Genomic DNA, 21,146 nt, shown 5'->3' with positions numbered 1-21,146 from the left:
GGCCGAATGGCCTGATTCTGCTCCTATAACTTGTGAACATGACACGAGCCCGTAAGTATAACTGACAAATATAGTAAGCAGTTCAACCATTTTCCACCTTTAGTCTTTAAGAACGCAATATTTTATGCCACTATATTTTCAGAAGATTTTGGTGAATGCACCTTAACCTAGTAAATTGAACGTTTCATGGATGAGTCATGAAGAATAATAATTGACTGTAGAAACAAACTCCAGATGATTCTATACTTGATCAATTGATACTTTAGTGCCACATGTACTTGGTCTAGTGAAATTCATTGTTTTACATACAAGAGACAAGTATGCAAATAGTCACCATGTAAAGGGTGCTAAAAAAGTTACAAAAGTATTCAATATATTACTGATGGTCCCCCCCCCCCCCCCCCCCCCCCCCTTCATTCTCGGGTCACTTTTTGTTCTGGCTGGACGCCCCCATGCCAGGACCCACCTATTTCTCTGCCATCCCCCCCCCCCCCCCCCCCCTCATGCTGGGTCCCTCTTCGTTCTCGGAGGCCCACCCCCTCGCCACATCGGGTCACTCATCGTCCTCTGTGGCCCGCCCACTCTGGGTCCCTCTATGCTGTAGTGCACTTGTTCCGATGATGAATAGTTCCTGCAAGAGATGCAGAACTTGTGTACGTCAACAGTCCCACTGCTGGATGGTGTCAGAAGTGGCAATGGCTGAGAACTTCACACATTCGAGGTCTCCTTCCTCATTTAGCTCTCAATCTGTCTTTCAGTTCCTCTTGCCAGGGTACATGACCTCGCTCTTCCCCACGATGACCAATTGCCACATTTTTGGCCAGTCTGCCGACACCCATGGCAGAATCGCAGTGTCCCCATCTATTTTCAATACCTTAGCTCTTAATTTATGCACCAGCCTCTTGTGGCAATTTGTCAAATGCCTTTTGGAAATCTAAATACCCTACATCTACAAATTCCCTTCTGTTCACTCTCCCTGTTGCATTCTCAAAGAAATAGAGCAAACGTGTCAAACATAATTTACCTTATCCTTTTATTTCTTATCCTGATATTTCACTTGGGCAGCTTACAAACTAGGGGTACGATAATTGATTTTCTAACTTCAAGTAATCCTTGCTTTCCCTGTCTATGTGTCCCACCCCCATCTGAGTTCTCCGACAGGGGGGGGGGGGAGTGGGGGTGAGAGTGGGGGGAGGGGAGGGGGGGAAGGGGTGTGAGAGGGGGGAGATGGGGGGGGGAGAGGGGGGGAGGGGACTGGGGGAGAGGGATGGAGGGGGGGAAGAGGGGGAAGGGGGCAGAGGGGGAAGGGGGAGAGAGAGAGAGGAGGGGGAGAGAGGGGCAGTGGGGAAGAGTGGGGGGAGAGGGGGGAGGCAGGTGGAGGGAGGGGGGACTGGTGGAGAGTAGGGGGAGAGGGGGGAAGGGAGGGAAGTGGATGTGGAGGGTGGAGGGGGGGAGGAGAGAGGGGTGAGGTGGAGAGAGGGCAGAGGGGGAGAGGGGGGAGGGAGAGAGGAAGGGGTAAGAAGGGGGAGTGGGGGAGAGGGGGGAAGTGGTGGATTCCCTAGAGAGGGAGGGGGCAGAGAGGAAGGGGGCAGAGAGGGAGGGGGGCAGAGAGGGAGGGTAGGGCAAAGAGGAAGGGGGGGTAGAGAGGAAGGGGGGCAGAGAGGGAGGGGGCAGAGAGGGAGGGGGGGAAATAGAGGGAGGGGGGGAAATAGAGGGCGGGGGGCAAAGAGCCTCATTAAATTTTACTGATTATATACCTCATTGTCACCTTCCCCTCAGCGAACAATATATTATTCTACATTCCCTTGATCATCGTCCCCTTTAATCTGTGTTTTCACACCTTACCCATCCATATTTCTGTTTCCCACCCCCCTGTCTGAAGAAGGGTCTCGTTACCATTCCATCTCTCCAGAGATGCTGCCTGTCCCGCTGAGTTACTCCAGCTTTTTGTGCCTATCCTCTTATGACATCATTTGGTTTCCTAGTCTTTTCTTTAGCACTCACGTTGTTAAGAGGCGTTTATCCTACACAATAAGGACATTTTTTTACAATTTACAGAAACCAATTAACTTACAAACCTGTCTTTGGAGTGTGGGGGGGAAACTGGAGCACGCGGAGAAAACCCACGAGGTCACGGGGAGAACGTACCAACTCCACACAGACAGCACCAGTAGTCTGGATCGAACCCAGGACTCTGGCGCTGTGACACAGCAACTCTACCAATGCGCCACCGTGTCCTCAATGTCAAGACAAGACCATGAGTCCAGAAGGACTCATGAGAGATAACAACAGCGAAATTCATCGAGCGAAAGAATGCATGAGTTACTCAACAAAGAGCCACAAAGTGCCGGAGTATCTCAGGAGAACACGTATAGACGACGCTTCGGGTCAGAATGGGTTACTCAGTTGACTTGGAGGGAGGTCGACAATTTGTCAAAGTCCATTATGTGTCATGTGTCAAATGTCAGGCTTGACTGCAGCTGGGTTTCAGTCATAGGGGTTGACTGCACAGATGAAGGTCATTTGGCCCATTAGTTCAATACTCGCTCTTTGCTATGAAGTAATACAGCATTAGTAATAATAGGAAGGAACTGCAGATGCTGGTTTATATCGAAGATAGACACAAAATACTGGAGTTCTCTGGGTAGAAGGAATGGGTGACGTTGCAGACTCTCAGTCTGAAGAAGGCTTAAGAAACAATTTGTTCAAGAAGAAACTGCAGATGCTGGAGAATCTAAGGTAAACAAAATTGCTGGAGAAACTCAGCGGGTGCGGCAGCATCTATGGAGCGAAGGAAATAGGCAACGTTTCGGGTCGAACCCCTTCTTCAGACGGATGCAGGGTAGGGGGGGGGCGGGAAGAAGAAAGGAAGAGGAGGAGCCAGAGGGCTGAGAAACAATTTGACAGGTACATGGATAGGACCGGTTTGGAGGGCGTGGGGCAGGTGGGACGAGTGTAGCTGGGACATGTTGGTCGGTGTGGGCAAGTTAGGCCGAAGGGCCTGTTTTCACGCTGTATCACTCTATGACTATGAGACTATGACAAAAATATTGTGCTTTGTTGTAATTATCAGATTATTTATGATGATGAAATCAGAATTAAAGATGATTATTGGAGTCAGGGCGTCAAAGAGTTTACTTCTGTGATTTGTTTGGGGGCATTGGAACAAAGTGTTCACGAGTGTGCGATTAGACGTGATAATGACACAAAGAAAAAGGCAACAACGTGACTAACAAACTGGAATTTACAGAACAACAGAGCCCGGCATGAGTGTAATCTTTTTGTATCTAAAGATGATTTGGTCTTCAGTGTTGTGAAGGCAGCATGGAAATACATTCTCAACACTGAAGTAGAGATTATTGTAACATCGAACGCATTATTGTTGGGAAACGATGAAACAAAGTTGTTTTTGTGATAACATTATAATCGAAGAGGCAAATAACATTGTTTCTGATCCTTTGCTTAAATTCCTCATTTTAAAATAGATACAACCCTAACAAGTGAATGTTGCTTCACGGTCAGGCTTGTACACTCTGGCATTCAGAAGGATGAGAGGGTATCTTATTGAAACATATAAGATTATTAAGGGTTTGGACACGCTAGAGGCAGGAAACATGTTCCCGATGTTGGGGGAGTCTAGAACCAGGGGCCACAGTTTAAGAATAAGGGGTAGGCCATTTAAAACGAGAGGAGGACAAACTTTTTCACACAGAGAGTTGTGAGTCTGTGGAATTCTCTGCCTCAGAAGGCGGTGGAGGCCGGTTCTCTGGATGCTTTCAAGAGAGGGTTAGATAGGGCTCTTAAAGATAGCGGAGTCAGGGGATATGGGGAGAAGGCAGGGATGGGGTACTGATTGTGGATGATCAGTCATAATCACATTGAATGGCGGTGTTGGCACGAAGGGCCGAATGGCCTACTCCTGCACCTATTGTCTATTGTCTAATACTTGTCACTGTGAATGTCACCAGGCTTGTTCAATGTTTATTCAGGCAGATGTGTGTGAAGAAGGGTCTTGACCAGAAATGTCACCTATTCCTTTTCTCCAGAGATGCTGCCTGTCCCGCTGATTTACTCCAGTATTTTGTGTCTATCTTCGGTGTAAACCAGCATCTACAGTTCTTTCTTACACAAGTTCAATGTCCAGTTTAGTGTCCAGTTTAGTTTAGAGATACAGCGTGGAAACAGGCCCTTCGGCCCACCATTCCTCGTTGAACCAGTGAACAGCCAAGTACTAGTTCTATCCTAGTCACGGGGAGAAAATATACAAACTCCGTGCAGACAGCAACCGCAGTCAGGATCGAAACCGGGTCTCTGGTGCTGTAAGGCAGCAACTCTACCGCTGCGCCACCATGCCAATAGTGGTTGGCCTGCTCTATCTATAGACAAAATCTATTCTCCACTGTTTGCTGGTCATATTCAGAGAATGCACTATGATGTGCTTAGGAATAAGTTCATAAGTTCTAGGAGCAGAATTAGGCCATTCGGCCCATCAAGTCTACTCCTCCATTCAATTATGGCTGATCCATCTTTCCCCTCTCAACCCCATTCTCCTGCCTTCTCCCGATAACCCCTGACACCCGTAGTAATCAAGAATCTATCTATCTCTGCCTTAAAAATATCCATTGGCTTAGCCTCCACAGATGTCTGTGGCCATGAATTCCACAGACTCACCACCAGAATTCTGTTTTACATACAGATATTTTTAACTTCAAGAAAACAAAGGAAGGCTATCATTTTCTCTAATGAAGCTACCTCCCAAATACCCCATTCAATAGAGTCAAGGAATACGCTCTCTGGCACCACAGAAGTGAAATAACAAACCTTTATTTCAATGCGTTTACAATTTATGTAATTGTCTGAGATGGGCAACACCCATTGTATGAAATAGACTGGCTTTGACAACCAGTGCAAATCTGTAAACTGTAGCTATGTAATGGAGACAGAAATACAAGTTGGAGGCTGGAAAGTATTGTCTGGTAGGAAGCTGGCTGGATATTTATTGGCAATATTTATTGATTCAGGGTAACTTTTCTAAACTTGCCAAGAACATAGCTCTTGGGGTTATTAGTTTAGTTTAGAGATACAGTGCGGAAGCATGCCCTTCGGCCCACCGATGCCGCCCCGACCAGCGATCCCCATACACTAACACTATCCTCCACACTAAGTCGAAGATAGACACAAAAAGCTGGAGTATCTCTGGAGAGAAGGAATGGGTGACGTTTCGGGTCGTGACCTTTCTTCAGACTGGTTAGGGAAGTCATCAGGTCATAAGGTCATCAGTGATAGGAGCAGAATTAGGCCGTTCGGCCCAACAAGTCTACTCCACCATTCAATCATGGCTCCTAACCTCATTCTCCTGCTGTTTCCCCATATCCCCTGACACGGACTATTTACAATTTTAGCAAAGCCAATTAACCTACAAACCTGTACGTATTTGTAGTGTGGGAGGAAACTGGGGCACCCGGAGAAAACCCACATGGTCACAGGGAGAATGTACAAACTCTGTATTGTCTGGTAGGAAGCACCTTTAGTCAGGATGGATCCGTGTCTCTGGCGCTGTAAGGCAGCAACTCTAGCGCTGCTCCACTGTGCGTGCCGCCACGTTATTGAGATGTTATTATCTTGGTCAACATCTCCCTTCTGCACATGCACTGTACCAATATTTTAGTTAGCAGTTTAAAACAAGATGCAAGTAATGCATCTCAAAGGACCTGTGGGTTAACTGGCCACTGTAAAAATTACTCCTAGTGTGTAAGGAAGGGATGAGAAAGTGGGATAACATAGAACTAGTGTATACGGGCGATTGAAGGTCGGCATGGACTCCATGGGCCGAATTGCCTGTTTCTATGCTGGATATCTAAACCAAACCAAACTAAATGTTAGGGTGGTGGGTGTATGGAATGAGCTGCTGGAGGAGGTAGTTGAGGCAGGAACTATCGCAACATTTAAGAAACAATTAGACTGATACATGGATAGGACAGGTTTGGAGGGATATGGGCCAAACGCAGCAAGTTGGACTAGTGTAGATGGAACATTGTTGGCCGATGTGGGCAAGTTGGGCCAAAGGGCCCGTTTCCACACTGTATGACACTAATGAGCACCCAACTTCTCTTCCTGTTATTTGCATTGAATAATAAATACACGTGCGGCACGGTGGTACAGCGGTAGAGCTACTGCCTTACAACGGCAGAGACTAGGGTTCGATCCTGCTTACGGGTGCTGTCTGTACGGAGTTTGTACATTCTCCCCGTGACCTGCGTGGATTTTCTCCGAGATCTTCGGTTTCTCCCACACTCCAAAGACGTGCAGGTTTGTAGGTTAACTGGCTTGGTGTGAATGTAAATTGTCTCTCGTGTGTATAGAAACATAGAAACATAGAAATTAGGTGCAGGAGTAGGCCATTCGGCCCTTCGAGCCTGCACCGCCATTCAATATGATCATGGCTGATCATCCAACTCAGTATCCCGTACCTGCCTTCTCTCCATACCCTCTGATCCCCTTAGCCACAAGGGCCACATCTAACTCCCTCTTAAATATAGCCAATGAACTGGCCTCGACTACCCTCTGTGGCAGAGAGTTCCAGAGATTCACCACTCTCTGTGTGAAAAAAGTTCTTCTCATCTCGGTTTTAAAGGATTTCCCCCTTATCCTTAAGCTGTGACCCCTTGTCCTGGACTTCCCCAACATCGGGAGCAATCTTCCTGCATCTAGCCTGTCCAACCCCTTAAGAATTTTGTAAGTAAGTAAGGATCGTGCTAGTGTATGGGGATCGCTGGTCGATGCGGACTCGGTGGGCCGAAGGGCCTGTTCCCGTGCTGTGTCTCTAAACTAAACTAAACTATTGTAATGGGGACGTCTCCACAAAATGAACTTTCAGCAATCCACAAAGAGAAAAATAGAATACGGAGAAACCAACGAATAAGTTGCAAAAGTTCGGACTGGCAGGCAAACCAATCGATGAACAAAGCCATTGTACTGGTGGAGTCATCGAGTCACGTAGCATGGAATCAGGCCCTTCAGCCCAACTCATCGATGCTGACCATGAAATCCCAGTGAAATCGGTTCCATTTGCCTGCGTTTGGCCCACATCCCTCCTAATCTTTCCAATCCATGTACGTCCATGAATTCCTGGATTTCAAAGGAAATGGAAAGAAATGGATGGGGGAAAAAGGCTCTCAATAAATTAGCATGTAACACGAAATGGACTGCTGGTTTTAGGTCGCTGAGAAAACCAATGGTATAAATTGCTCACAACCCACAAACCTACAGGAAACAGCGGTTAAATTGCAGACAGAATGTTGAAGAAATGGTATGTAACTCGAGGCTGAAGCTGAGCTTTAATCTACAGAAACTAAAGCCACAAATTATAACCTCAATGTGATAATCAGGATTCAACTCTCAACTTACAAATGGTGCAACAGGATAATATGTTTTTGACTTTCCCAAGACACACTGTACCCAGATCTGGATATTTTAAGAAATAGAAAGAAATAATAAATCTATTGATGTTTGTACCGCAGCCCTTTGGTTCAGGAAAACAATCTGAAAACTTTTGTTGCTCTCTATTTGTGCGCAAGATTCGGTTCTATTTATCAAATTCTCTTTTTTCAACACCATCACTTTAGACAAATTGGAGAATTTAGACAAATTTTGCAAAATTGGAGGAACAGCAACTCATATTTCGCTTGGGTAGCTTACATCCCAGCAGTATGAACATTGACTTCTCTAACTTCAAGTAGCCCTTGCTTTCCCTCTCTCTCCATCCCCTCCCCCTTCCCAATTCTCCTACCAGTCTTACTGTCTCCGACTACATGTTATCTCTGTGCTGCCCACTCCCCTGACATCAGTCTGAGGTAGGGTCTCAACCCGAAATGTCACCCATTCCTTTTCTCCAGATATGCTGCCTGTCCCACTGAGATACTCCAGCTTTTTGCGTCTACCTTCGAATAAACCAGCATCTGCAGTTCTTTCCTGCACTTTAGACTTTAGACCTTAGAGATACAATGTGGAAATGGAACCTTTGCCCCACGGAGTCCACTCCAACCAGCGATTTCCTGTACAGCCGAACTAGGGACAATTTACAATTTTACAGATGCCAATTTACCAATGAACCTGTACGTCTTTATAGTGTGGGTGGAAACCGGAGCACCCGGAGAAAACCCATGGGGCCACAGCGAGAACGTACAAACTCCGTACAGACAGTACCCGTAGACACGATCGAACCCGGGTCTCTGGCACTGTTATGCCCCTGTCCCACTTAGGAAACCTGAACGGAAACCTCTGGAGACTTTGCGCCCCACCCAAGGTTTCCGTGCGGTTCCCGGAGGTTCCCGGAGATTTTTGTCACCCTACCCGCTTCCACTACCTGCAACCTCCGGCAACCACCTGGAACCTCCGGGAACCGCACGGAAACCTTGGGTGGGGCGCAAAGTCTCCAGAGGTTTCCGTTCAGGTTTCCTAAGTGGAACAGGGGCATAAGGCAGCAACTCTACCGCTACGCCACCGTGCCGCCCACTTGATGGTAAAGGAGTTTGAAAGCTTGGACGTCCAAACTTCAGAACAACTTCTTCTCTGCTGTGCCATTGTGCCACCCTGCATTAGGATAGAGTATCACAACTGTGTCAGGATGATTCGGTAGGATTGGTCAAAGCATTAGAGGAATATGTCAGGGGAGTGCGAAATCTCTGAACTTGAACCGAAAGCCAAGAGCTTGATATTGCCACTTTTCTACTCGGAAGCAGGTGCTGGGATTGAACTGTGTGTTGCAAGAGCCTTAAAAACAAGTATTGCAACACGACCCTGTGACGGAGCGTGTTTCATGAATTGGGGATTGTATATTGCAGGTGCGAATGGGAAATGAGCTGGACGGATGGATTTTTATCCGTGGATAAGGCATGTGTTTACGGAGATTCCATCGCTGCCGATTCAGAACATTCCCCGATCCGCACAGGAAAGTGGTGACGTCCTAAAATCTTTTGAATTTGTCTAATTATCAACCGGAGGCCGATTCCTTTGAAATAAACACGGAAGTATATTCTATGTTCAGTACATGCTGAGCAATTTAGTTACTGCAAAGTTCATAAGGTCATAAGGGATAGGAATAGAATTAGGCCATTCGGCCCATCGAGTCTACACCACCATTCAATCATGGCTGATCTATCTCTCCCTCCTAACCCATTCTCCTGCCTTCTCCCCTTAACCTCTGACACCCGTACTAATCAAAAATCTCTGCCTTAAAAATATCCATCCTCTACACCCTTCTGTGGCAAAGAATTCTACAGATTCGCCGTGTGCTTGGACCAGAGGGCAAATCCTCAGAATAAAAGGACGTGCCTTTAGAAAGGAGATGGGAAGGAATTTCTTTAGTCAGAAGGTGGTGAATCTGTCTTTGGCAGAGATTGACAGATATTTGATTAGTGCGGGTTTCAGGGGTTATGGGGAGAAAGCACATATCTGCTCTGTATCTCTAAACTAAACTAAACTAAATGATTAACATAATGACATATAGATTAACATAAGGATTATAGTTTTTCTAACAGAGCAATAAAATAAATTTCAACTAAGCAGAATAACCTTCTGAGAGAAATGAATTCAATCCAAATTGACGTCAAATGGAAATGGGATGGACACAGCTCATAGAAAGATATCCTTGTTTACAGGTAGAAGTAAAAATTACATTGAAACTCCTCAGAGAATTATTGCCAATGCTGCAATGCAAGAAGAGGCCTTCATTAGTTTTTCTTTATATCTTCAAAAGACAAGTATGTTAATAGCCTGCTGATTCTTCCCCACAGGTCTCTCCTTGCCTCAAATCAATGTGGATAAGTATCACTCTAAATCAAATGTCAGGCTTGACTGCAGCTGGGTTTCAGCCATAGGGGTTGACTGCACAGATGAAGGTCATTTGGCCCATTAGGTCAATACTAGCTCTTTGCTATGAAACAATACAGCATTAATAATAGTAGGAAGGAACTGCAGATGCTGGTTTACATCGAAGATACATCGAAGATAGACACAAAATGCTGGAGTTCTCTGGGTAGAAGGAATGGGTGACATTGCAGACTCTCAGCCTGAAGAAGGCTTAAGAAACAGGTACATGGATAGGACCGGTTTGAAGGGATATGGACCAAGCGCAGGCAGGTGGGACTAGTGTAGCTGGGACAAGTTGGCCGGTGTGGGCAAGTTGGACCGAAGGGCCTGTTTCCACACTGTATCACTTTATGATTCTATGACTCTATCTAGGGGTCTCAACCCGAAATGTCACCCATTCCTTCTATCCAGAGATGCTGCCTATCCCGCTGAGTTACTCCAGCATTTTGTGTGTATCTTCATTAATAATAGTTTGCCAGTTTAGTTGAAGCATATTCTGGGACTTTATTGTAAATATAGTCGTTCATGCTACTGATTTCATATCCAAGTCAGTTCAGCAGCTTGTCTCTTGAAACTCTACCGATGACTGAATGTAAAGTTCTCTGTATAGAGGAGACTGAAGAAGGGTCTCGACTCGAAAAATGTCACCTATTCCTTTTCTCCAGAGATGCTGCCTGACCCGCTGAGTTATTCCAGCTTTTAGTATATATCCGTGCATATATAAGCTGGTTAGCTTCATACGAAAACCTCAATGGATTTGAGGTGAAATCATTTGTCACACAAGGCTGCGGAGGCCAAGTCAATGGATATTTTTGAGCCAGAGATAGAAAGATTCTTGATTAGTACGGGTGTCAGAGGTCATGGGGAGAAGGCAGGAGAATGGGGTTAGGAGGGAGAGATAGATCAGCCATGGTTGAATGGCGGGGTAGATTGGGCCGAATGGACTAATTCTACTCCTATTCCTATGACCTTATGACCTCAATGGTCCCGTTTGACAAACTAAAAGCTTGCACACCCCTGTGATGTATATCTGTCAGCATCAGGCACGTAATCCAGAACTTCGTTTTGTTTCAACATTTCCCTTTACATAAAGGCATATCATTCCCTGCAGATGCTTTCAGTCAGAAGCAAACTAAAGCCTCAGGAAATGTATGCAATCATGACTTCCTGCTGCAATTGTGCCACTGTTGCTTACAACAACAAGATCCCACAATGACATTGTTTTTTTTCTCTCAGTTGCCGAGTTTCGAAATACAATTGTTCTCTTTCCTTCTTCACTCAGACAATTTTAAACATGTCAGTAACGACACAAGGATGTGCAAGTTTGTAGGTTAGAGTCACACAGCGTGGAAACAGGCCCTTCGGCCCAACTTGCCCTCACCGACCAACATGTCCCATCTACACTGGTCCCACTTGCCTGTGTTTGGCCCATATCCCTCTAAACCTGTTCTATCCATGTACCTGTCTAATTGCTTCTTAAACAATGCGATAGTCCCTGCCTCAACTACTTCCTCCGGCAGCTTGTTCCATACACCCACCACCCTTTGGGTGAAAAAGTTACCCCTCGTTTTCCTATAAGATTTTTCCCCCTTCACCTTAAACCTATGCCCTCTTCTTCTCCATTTCCCTATTCTGGGCGTCAACCCGATCTATTCCTCTTATGATTCCTCTCCAGCAGCTCGTTCCGTATACATGGCTAGATTGCCTCCTGTAAATTGCCCCCTAGTGTGTTGGATGCAAATGTGGGACAACATAGATTAACAGGATTTTAAAAATTGAACCACAATATTCCAACTGTGGCCGACACCAACGGTACAATTGCAACACAATGTCCCAACTTCTATTTCCTGATTTACGAAGGCCAATGTACCAAAAACTTTCTTCACCGTGGTATCTGCCCATTATTGCACTTTCAAGGAACTATGTAGTTGACCTCCTCGATCCCTCTGCTCTACAACATTCTCCAGGACCCTACAATTCACTGTGAAGGTACTGCCTTGGTTTGACTTCCCACAAACAACACCTCACATTTATCTGAGTTACATACATTAGCCATTCCTCAGCCTGATGATTATTTTCAGCATTTTTTGTTAATATTTGCATGTTTGTTTCTGTGTTCAAAAATTTTCATAAGATGGTTGCAGTGGCTTGGATAAAGCATATCTCTGGATTTCAACACAACAAGATGTTCATAAGTGATAGGAGCAGAATTAGGCCATTTGGCCCATCAAGTCTACTCTGCCATTCAATCATGGCTGATCTATCTTTCCCTCTAAACCCCATTCTCCTGCCTTCTCCCCATAAACCCTGACACCTGTACTAATCAAGAATCTATCTATCTCTGTCTTAGAAATATCCATTGACTAGGCCTCCACAGCCTTCTATGACAGTGTATTCCACAAATTCACCACCCTCTGACTAAATAAATTCCTCCTCATCTCGTTCCTAAAGGAACATCCTTTGAATTCTGAGGCTATGACCTCTGGTCCTCGACTCTCCCAAAAGTGGAAACACCTTCTCCACATCCACTCTATCCAGGCCTTTCAATCTTCGATAAGTTTCAATGAGGTGTCCCCTCATCCTTCTAAACTCCAGCGAGTACAGGCCCAGCGCCATCAAACGCTCATCATATGTTAGCCCCCTCATTTTGCTGGGATCCTGGGAAAGTTGTAACTTTAGTATAACAGCCAGTGGAGTAGACAGTAGGTTAGTCAGTCAGTCGACAGTCAGAACCTATCTCCCGGGATGAAAATATTGAAGTATAGAGTTTGTGGCTTTAAAGTGAAAGGGACAAAGCTTAAAGGAGATGCGCAGACTGTTACATAGTGGGCGATGGGTGCCAGGAATGCACTGCTAGGAGTGGTGATGGAGGCAGATACGATAGCAGTGTTTAAGAGGCTTTTAGAAAGGCACATGGATATGCAGGGAATGGCAGGATATGGATCTAGCAGAGGGGCTTCTGCAAGAATTAAACATTTGAAAGCAGTCTCAGTGTAATAATATAGGCAAATTTATTGGCAAGTGATCACCATGATATAATATAATTGTAACACAATAGTTGGGTGGAAAAGATACAGTCTGTGGTGAGTGGAATGGTTTTACCCCCTGCACAAGAACTTGGTGTCTATAGAGCCGAGGATGTTGATTCAAGGGTCTGAGCTATAGGGAGAGGTTGTGCAGTCTCGGACTTTATTTCTTGGAGCTCAGGAGGCTGTTGTGCAACAGAAGTGCAAAGAAGAGAGAAAGACCGGCGTGTAAAAGGTCCGTGACTATATTGGCTGCCTTCATAATAATAATAATAATAATAATATATCTTTTATTGTCATTGCACGTCAGTGCAACGAGATTTAGTGTGCAGCTTCCATCCGATGTACAAGAAAGGTAAATAAATACAATACATAAATAAACAAGCTGAATTGATTGACGTGACCATCTGAGGGAGACTGTCCAAAGGGGGTGGGTGGGGGGGCACTCATTAGGGCCGGTTCAGAGCTGCTATAGCTCTTGGGATGAAACTGTTCCTGAGTCTGGAGGTTCGAGCGTAGAAGGCCTTGTAACGTCTGCCGGAGGGAAGTAGTTGAAACAGACCGTGGCAGGGGTGTGATGAGTCCTTATGGATGCTGAGGGCCTTCCTGAGGCACCGCGTGTGGTAGATGCCCTCCAAGGCTGGTAGCTCTGTCCCGATGATCCTCTGCGCTCTGTTGACGACGCGCTGAAGAGCTCTCCTCTCCGCCTCCGTGCAGCTGAGATACCACACAGAGATGCCATACGTTAGTATGCTCTCTGTGGTGCAGCGGTAGAACGTTGTCAGCAGCTGTTGGAGCAGACCAGTCTTTTTTAATGTCCTCAGGAAGAACAGTCGTTGCTGTGCCTTCTTGACCAGCGCGGCGGTGTTTGTGGACCATGTGAAGTCTTCTGAAATGTGAGTGCCCAGAAACTTAAAGCTGGACACTCTCTCCACACTTTCCCCATAAATGGAGATTGGGGCGTATTCTCCAGAATGGGACCTCCTGAAGTCAATAATCAGCTCCTTGGTCTTGGAGGTGTTTAGTGCCAAGTTGTTATTGGCGCACCAGTCCGCCAGGTTCTGCACCTCCGCTCTGTATTTTGTTTCATCACCGTTGGTGATCAGCCCAATCACTGTTGTGTCGTCTGCAAACTTCACGATGGTGTTGGTGTCGAATGCAGGGACACAGTCGTGAGTGAAGAGGGAGTAGAGCATGGGGCTTAGTACACAACCCTGTGGTGTGCCGGTGCTCAGGGTGATGGTGGAGGACAGGTGCGGGCCCAGTCTCACTGCCTGCGGTCGCTCCGTGAGAAAGTTCAGGATCCAAGCGCATATCGGTGAGCTGAGGCCTAGCTGGTGGAGTTTGGCGGTGAGCTTGGTGGGGATGACCGTATTGAATGCAGAGCTATAGTCAATGAAGAGCATCCTCACATACGTGCCCTGTCTGTCCAGGTGAGTCAGGACAGTGTGAAGGGCCAGAGAGATGGCATCCTCTGTCGATCTATTTGCCCTGTATGCAAATTGATGGGAGTCCAGTGAGGCAGGGATGCTGGATTTAATATGGGAGAGGACCAGCCTTTCGAAGCACTTCATGGGGATTGGAGTCAGGGCAACCGGCCGGTAGTCGTTGAGGTTGGTGATTTTGGACTTTTTCGGCACCGGCACTATGGTGGCTGTTTTCAGGCACTTGGGGACTGTTGCCAGAGATAGAGATAGATTGAAGATTCTCGTCGGCAGGGTGAAGTATAGATGGAGCCGAAGGTGGGGAGGTGATTAGTAGGGGTGTCAGGGGTTATGGGGAGAAGGCAGGAGAATGGGGTTGAGAGGGAGAGACTTTGAATATTCGTACTCTTCTGAGGAAGTAGAGGCGTTGCTGCGAATTCTTGACCGTAGCTTCAATGTGGTTGATCCAGAACAAATTGTTGACAATATTTTCACCCAAAAACCTAATGCTATCAACCATCTGCATATCGGTTTAGTTTAGTTTCGAGATACAGCGTAGAAACAGTCCCTTTGGCCAACCATGACCGCGCCGACCTGCGATCCCCGCACGCTAACAATATCCTACACACACTTGGGACAATTTATAATTATACCAAGCCAATTAGCCTACAAACCTGTACGTCTTTGGAGTGTGGGAAGAAACCGTAGCACCTGGAGAAAACCCACACAGGTCACGGGGAGAACGTACAAACTCCGTACAGACAGCACCCGGTCGATCCCGGGTCTCTGGCGCTGTGATTCAGCAACTCTAATGCCACCCTGCCACCTTGTTACTAATTAAGACGTGTATTCCACCTCGCTTCCTGGTCAACAACTATCTCCTTCATCTTGAAGACATTGAGGGAGAGGTTGTTGTCTTAACACCATGTAACTGAGCTCTTAGAAACATAGAAACATAGAAAATAGGTGCAGGAGTAGGCCATTCGGCCCTTCGATCCTGCACCGCCATTCAATATGATCATGGCTGATCATCCAACTCAGTATCCCATCCCTGCCTTCTCTCCATACCCCCTGATCCCTTTAGCCACAAGGGCCACGTCTAACTCCCTCTTAAATATAGCCAATGAACTGGCCTCAACTACCTTCTGTGGCAGAGAATTCCACAGATTCACCACTCTCTGTGTAAAAAATGATTTTCTCATCTCGGTCCTAAAAGACTTCCCTCTTATCCTTAAACTGTGACCCCTAGTTCTGGACTTCCCCAACATCGGGAATAATCTTCCTGCATCTAGCCTGTCCAACCCCTTAACCTCTTAATCTATTCCTTCTCTCCATATCACCATTGTTGAAGATCTGTCCCACGGCAGTTGTGTCACCTGCAAGCCTGTACATGTGAAGCCGCACCGATCTACCTGTTCAGAGGGCAATTTCTAAGGAAAGTCTCTGAGATCAACTGCTGTCTTAAATACTTCTTCCTTAATGCACATATGCTTTTATTTTTGCTTGGGTTGTATGGAGGTAACAAGCAAGACAGGCATTTCCTGCTTTGTGTACATCCTAGGCTGCTTATCTTCTTGTTCAAGATAGACACAAAAATCTGGAGTAACTCAACGGGACAGGCAGTGTCTCTGGAGAGAAGGATTGGGTGACGTTTCAGGTCGAGAGCCTTCTTTGTGTTCAGATATCTGGCTACTTTCTGAAGGACAATTAATGACATTGGCACCATCTCCCAATCCTTTATCTAGCTGAAGAATGCTGGAGCGAGGCCTGTTTTCTGAACGGTGTCCTTGTCAAAGAATGTTGCCTTCATTTCCAGGGTTAAGTTGTTACCATCGACATGTGTTGTGCTGGTGGCCTGACTGCAACTGTGACAAACCTTTTTGTTTCCACTGCAAAGATTGCAAGTCATTCCCAACTTCTCACCCATTCTATTTGTTGCACTTAAATGCGGTTGTAACTGCTCTAGAAGTTTAGCCTGCGTTTGGGAAAATAGTGATGAGGACTCTTGAAGCTGGAGTTTCACTTTCACCAACTTTCACTGGTGGCGGCACGGTGGCACAGCGGTAGAGTTGCTGCCTTACAGTGCCGGTGACCCAGGTTCGATCCTGACTACGGGTGCTGTCTGCATAGAGTTTGTACGTTCTCCCCGTGACCTGCGTGGGTTTTCCCTGAGATCTTCTGATTCCTCCCACACTCCAAAGATTTCTAGTTTAATAGGCGTGATATAAATATTATTTTCCCTAGTGTAGGATAGTGTTAGCGTGCAGGGATCGCTGGTCAGTGCAGACTCAGTGGGCCGAAGGGCCTGATTCCACGTTGTATCTCTAAACTAACTTTTTTTGTGCTGCCATGTATAATGTAATAACAAGGAACTGCTGATGCTCTTTTATACCAAAGGTAGACACAAAATGCTGGAGTAACTCAGCGGGTCAGCCAGCATCCCTGGAGAAAATGGATTGTTTAGTTTAGTTTAATAATAATAATAATATCTTTTATTGTCATTTTGCACATAAGTGCAACGAGATTTGGTATGCAGCTTCCATCCGATGTCATAACATAACTAACTAATAAAATTTAGATTTAGATACCCTGAGAACATGGTTTGTAAAAGGACAGTAAAATAGTCAAAACAGTTCAAACAGATTAAAGTGCAGATGTGTCTGTGCGACGTGACCATCCGAGGGAGACAGTCCAGGGGGGGTGGGGGGCACTCAGCAGGGCTGGTTCAGAGCCGCTATAGCTCTGGGAAAGAAGCTGTTCCTGAGTCTGGAGGTTCGGGCGTAGAAGGCCTTGTAACGTCTGCCGGAGGGAAGTAGTTTGAACAGTCCATTACACGGGTGTGAGGAGCCTTTATGAATGCTGACGGCCTTAGAGATACAGCCTGGAAACAAGCCCTTCAGCGCACCGAGTGGGCCAGCAATCACACTGTACGCTAGTTCTATCCTACACACTAGGGGCAATTTACAGAAGCCAATTACCCTACAAACCCTCTGCATTACAACACGACCAGAGCCTCTGTGCCCCCAGTCTGAGCTGATTTTTCATCTAAAAGCCGCTACCAAATCTACCTCCACCACCATCCCTGGCAGCGTGTTGTAGGCACCCACCACTCTCTATGTGTGTAAAAGAAAAAACATGCCCCACACCTCCTTCAAACTTTGTGGATCTGAACTTAATGCAAAGCCTTTTAGTCTTTGACTGTTCCGCCCTGGGAAAGAGGTTCTGACTTGTTTATGTACCCGTGGTGTGTTTATTATTGAGAACTATTTTGAATCCTTGATCTTGTTGGCAGCTATAGTTTGTGAAAATGCCTTGAGGAAAAGCTTGTTTCAGAAGGAAAATGGGATTTCCCTCATTGTAACTGAGAGACACCGGGGAAATCGATGTATTGCATGAGAAAAGCGCACGGAGACCTCTGTTAGTTTATTGCTTCAAACTTAAAATCTGATTTCTGTTGTCCGAGCTTTGTGACATCACATGTCATGTACATTTTATTCCTTTTGCTGCTAAGAGCAAGGAAAAGTAACCTCTCTCAGGGATCAACTGCAGACATTTTGGCTTCATTAACCGCATTCATTCAAGAATGTGTGTGCAATTTTGCATTGCTTTCCACAAGGGCAAGGTTTCTGTTCTTGCCTCGTGGTATGGCTAATGTTGTTAACAGCTGCAGTTTTATTTTTTCTCTGAGTCATCTTAACGTTCAGCTTTGTTGGAAGTTCCGAGCATGGTTCTCGGGACCAAAGAATTGCCTTTTAAGTAAGTCTGGATGTTTATTTTCGTTTGAGTTGTATGACAAAGCAGCTCCACCCCCATCAGAGTTTTTCTTTCCCTCAACACTGACGCTGGCTGCAATATTGTGTAGGGTGGAACTGCAGATGCTGGTTTAGCCCGAAGACAGACACAAAAAGCTGGAGAAGTAACTCAGCAGGTCAGGCACCATCTCTGGAGAAAAGGAATAGGTGACGTCTCGGGTCGCGACCCTTCTTCAGACTGAGAGTCAGGGGAAAGGGGAACGAGAGATATGGACGGTACTCAGGACAAATGATTGGAAGATATGATGCAGAAAGTGTAAAGAGTCCAAACTCACACAGGTTGAAACACAAGCATCTTTATTGTTCAGGTTATTAACTACTAAGCAGGTCATCACATGTTCACACTGCTACTCTAACGGGTAGACAGTGGGTAGGATCTTACAATATGAATGTGTAATGATGCCGGGTTATAATTACTAAGCATTCTAATTGGCTAACATGCTATAGCCAATCTACATCTCTTCTTCTATAAATTTAAAATAGATGAAGCGTTATCACTGCGAGGAATACATAAATTGTTAAATGCAAAATACCACATCTAATAATATTGGGTAAACATAATCTGGTAAACTTTGATTAAACATAGTCGCCATATCTAACAGGATGCTTGCTAACCCGCCCAGTCCTCTTACGGTAAGGAGCTGCCTTTGGGGAGAAACCGTAGGGGAAGACCATCGCGGGGGTACCGGTGAACCGGTTACAAAAGGGGAAGGGGGAGCAGACCGACGCGGGGATTGCTAGAGCCAATCTACAGAAAGCAACGATAATCAAGGAAATATGCAGCCCACAATGTTTCATTGTTGGCTATGGAATAGGTGAAAGTGAGTTAATGCAGACAGTGGATTGCAATATTGTTCAACTGAATTGTGTAATATTTCCAGGCCTTTCCTTCATTTGCCAATCAAGAGGGGAGTGCGAGGATTACACTTTTGGTCAACAACAGGGAGCGGATTTTAAGTTTAAAAGTGTATGTCAAATGACTGACTAATGGACACTAGAGAGTGTGACTGGAGCCACACTTGTTTTGTAAGTGGGCCAATGGTTAAGGATTACGTAGTGGAAACAGATGACAGAGTTAAGATCGATTTTAATAAATAAAAGGAGTGACTTTAGATAACATGTCAGCAACTTGCTCTTTGAGCTCATTTATCTGTCACCACATTAGCAAGCTTCCTGATTGTTTCATCTGAAGGAATATTTAAAATCAGCATTGACTATTTTATTCCCCCAGCATTTCATCAGACTTTATCCCCAGCAAAAGTCTGAAGAAGGGCCTCAACCAGAAACGTCACCCATTTCTTCTCTCCAGAGACGCTGCCTGGCCTGCTGAGTTACTCCAGCATTTTGTGTCTTTCTTCAGTGTAAACCAGCATCTGCAGTTCCTTCCTGCACACATTGACTATCTTCCACTGGTGAGCCATTATGTTTATTAGTGGTAGATTAGTCAAGACCAATGTCTTCATGAAACACAAAATAAGAAGGGTTTCGGCCCGAAACGTCGCCTATTTCCTTCGCTCCATAGATGCTGCTGCACCCGCTGAGTTCCCCCAGCAATTTTGTGTACCTACAAAATAATATTGTTTTCTTTGCAGAGTTAAAATATCTACAGTGTGTGTGTGTGTGTGTGTGTGTGTGTGTGTGTGTGTGTGTGTGTGTGTGTGTGTGTGTGTGTGTGTGTGTGTGTGTGTGTGTGTGTGTGTGTGTGTGTCAGAGCATTTGTCAGAGCGTGTGCCAGTGTGTCTATCTGTGTCTGTGTGTGTCTGTGTGTGTGTCTGTGTGTCTATGTCTGTGTCTGAGTATGTGTCTGTGTGTCTATGCCTGTGTCTGAGTATGTGTCTGTGTGTCTATGTCTGTGTGTGTGTCAGAGCGTTTGTCAGAGCGTGTGTCAGTGTGTCTATCTGTGTCTGTGTCTGTGTCTGTGTGTGTGTGTACATGTGACAATAGTAAACTAAACACTCAGGACAATTTACTGCAACCAATTAACCTCCCAACCCGCACGCTTTTGGGATGTGGGAGGCAACCGGAGCACCCGGAGGAAATCCACACAATCACAAGGAGAACTTGCAAACTCCACACAGATAGTACCCATGGCTGGAATCTCTGGCGCCGTGAGGCAGTGACTCCACCAGCTGTGCCACTGTGCCGCCTAAGGTGGACTTCCATTGGGTCAATGAAGTCCAGATACAGATTTGATTGGCTTTATTTAGAATCACAGAGTCATAGAATCATACAGCATGGAAACAGGCCCTTCGGCCCAACTTGCCCATGCTGACCAAGATGTCCCACCTACACTAGTCCCACCTTAAGAGTTATTGGTACAGAAAGCATATGTCCCATCAACCTCATTCCTGTGGGATTTTTGTTTAATAATGGTCAATCAATATTCATCCAGGAAGTTCAATCATGTGTGGGTATCAACCTAAATTGTTTCCTGGGTGTTGGATATTCCTGTGCAGGAAGGAACTGCAGATGCTGGTTTAAACCAAAGATAGACACAAAAAGCTGGAGTAACTCAGTGGGTCAGGCAGCATCTCTGGAGAAACGGAATAGGTGACGTTTCAGGTTAAGACCTTCTTCGGACATTTGTCTGGAGATGCTGCCTGACCCGCTGAGTTACTCCAGCTTTTTGTGTCTATCGTGGATGTTCCTTGTTTGACTGCTGATTGGTGTTACACCAGAAATTGTCCTGAATATTTCTTAACAGTCAATCAATTTGCCTTCTGGGTGAAAAAATCATCAACTATTGAAGTTGCATTTGAACTGCACCACTGTAACTGAGTAGATGTGGAGAGGATGTCTCCACTAGTGGGAGAGTTCAGTATCAGAGGTTAAAGGATCAGAATTAAATGACGTTCCTTCAGGAAGGAGATGAGGAGGAATTTCTTTAGTCAGAGGGTGGTGAATCTGTGGAATTCTTTGCCATGGAAGGCTGTGGAGGCCAAGTCAATGGATATTTTTAAGGCAGAGATAGATAGATTCTAGATTAGTATGAGTGTCAGGGATTATGGGGAGAA

Source organism: Amblyraja radiata, chromosome 26, assembly GCF_010909765.2.
Source record: "Amblyraja radiata isolate CabotCenter1 chromosome 26, sAmbRad1.1.pri, whole genome shotgun sequence".
NCBI lineage: Eukaryota > Metazoa > Chordata > Chondrichthyes > Rajiformes > Rajidae > Amblyraja > Amblyraja radiata.
This window is presented reverse-complemented; position numbering follows the sequence as displayed.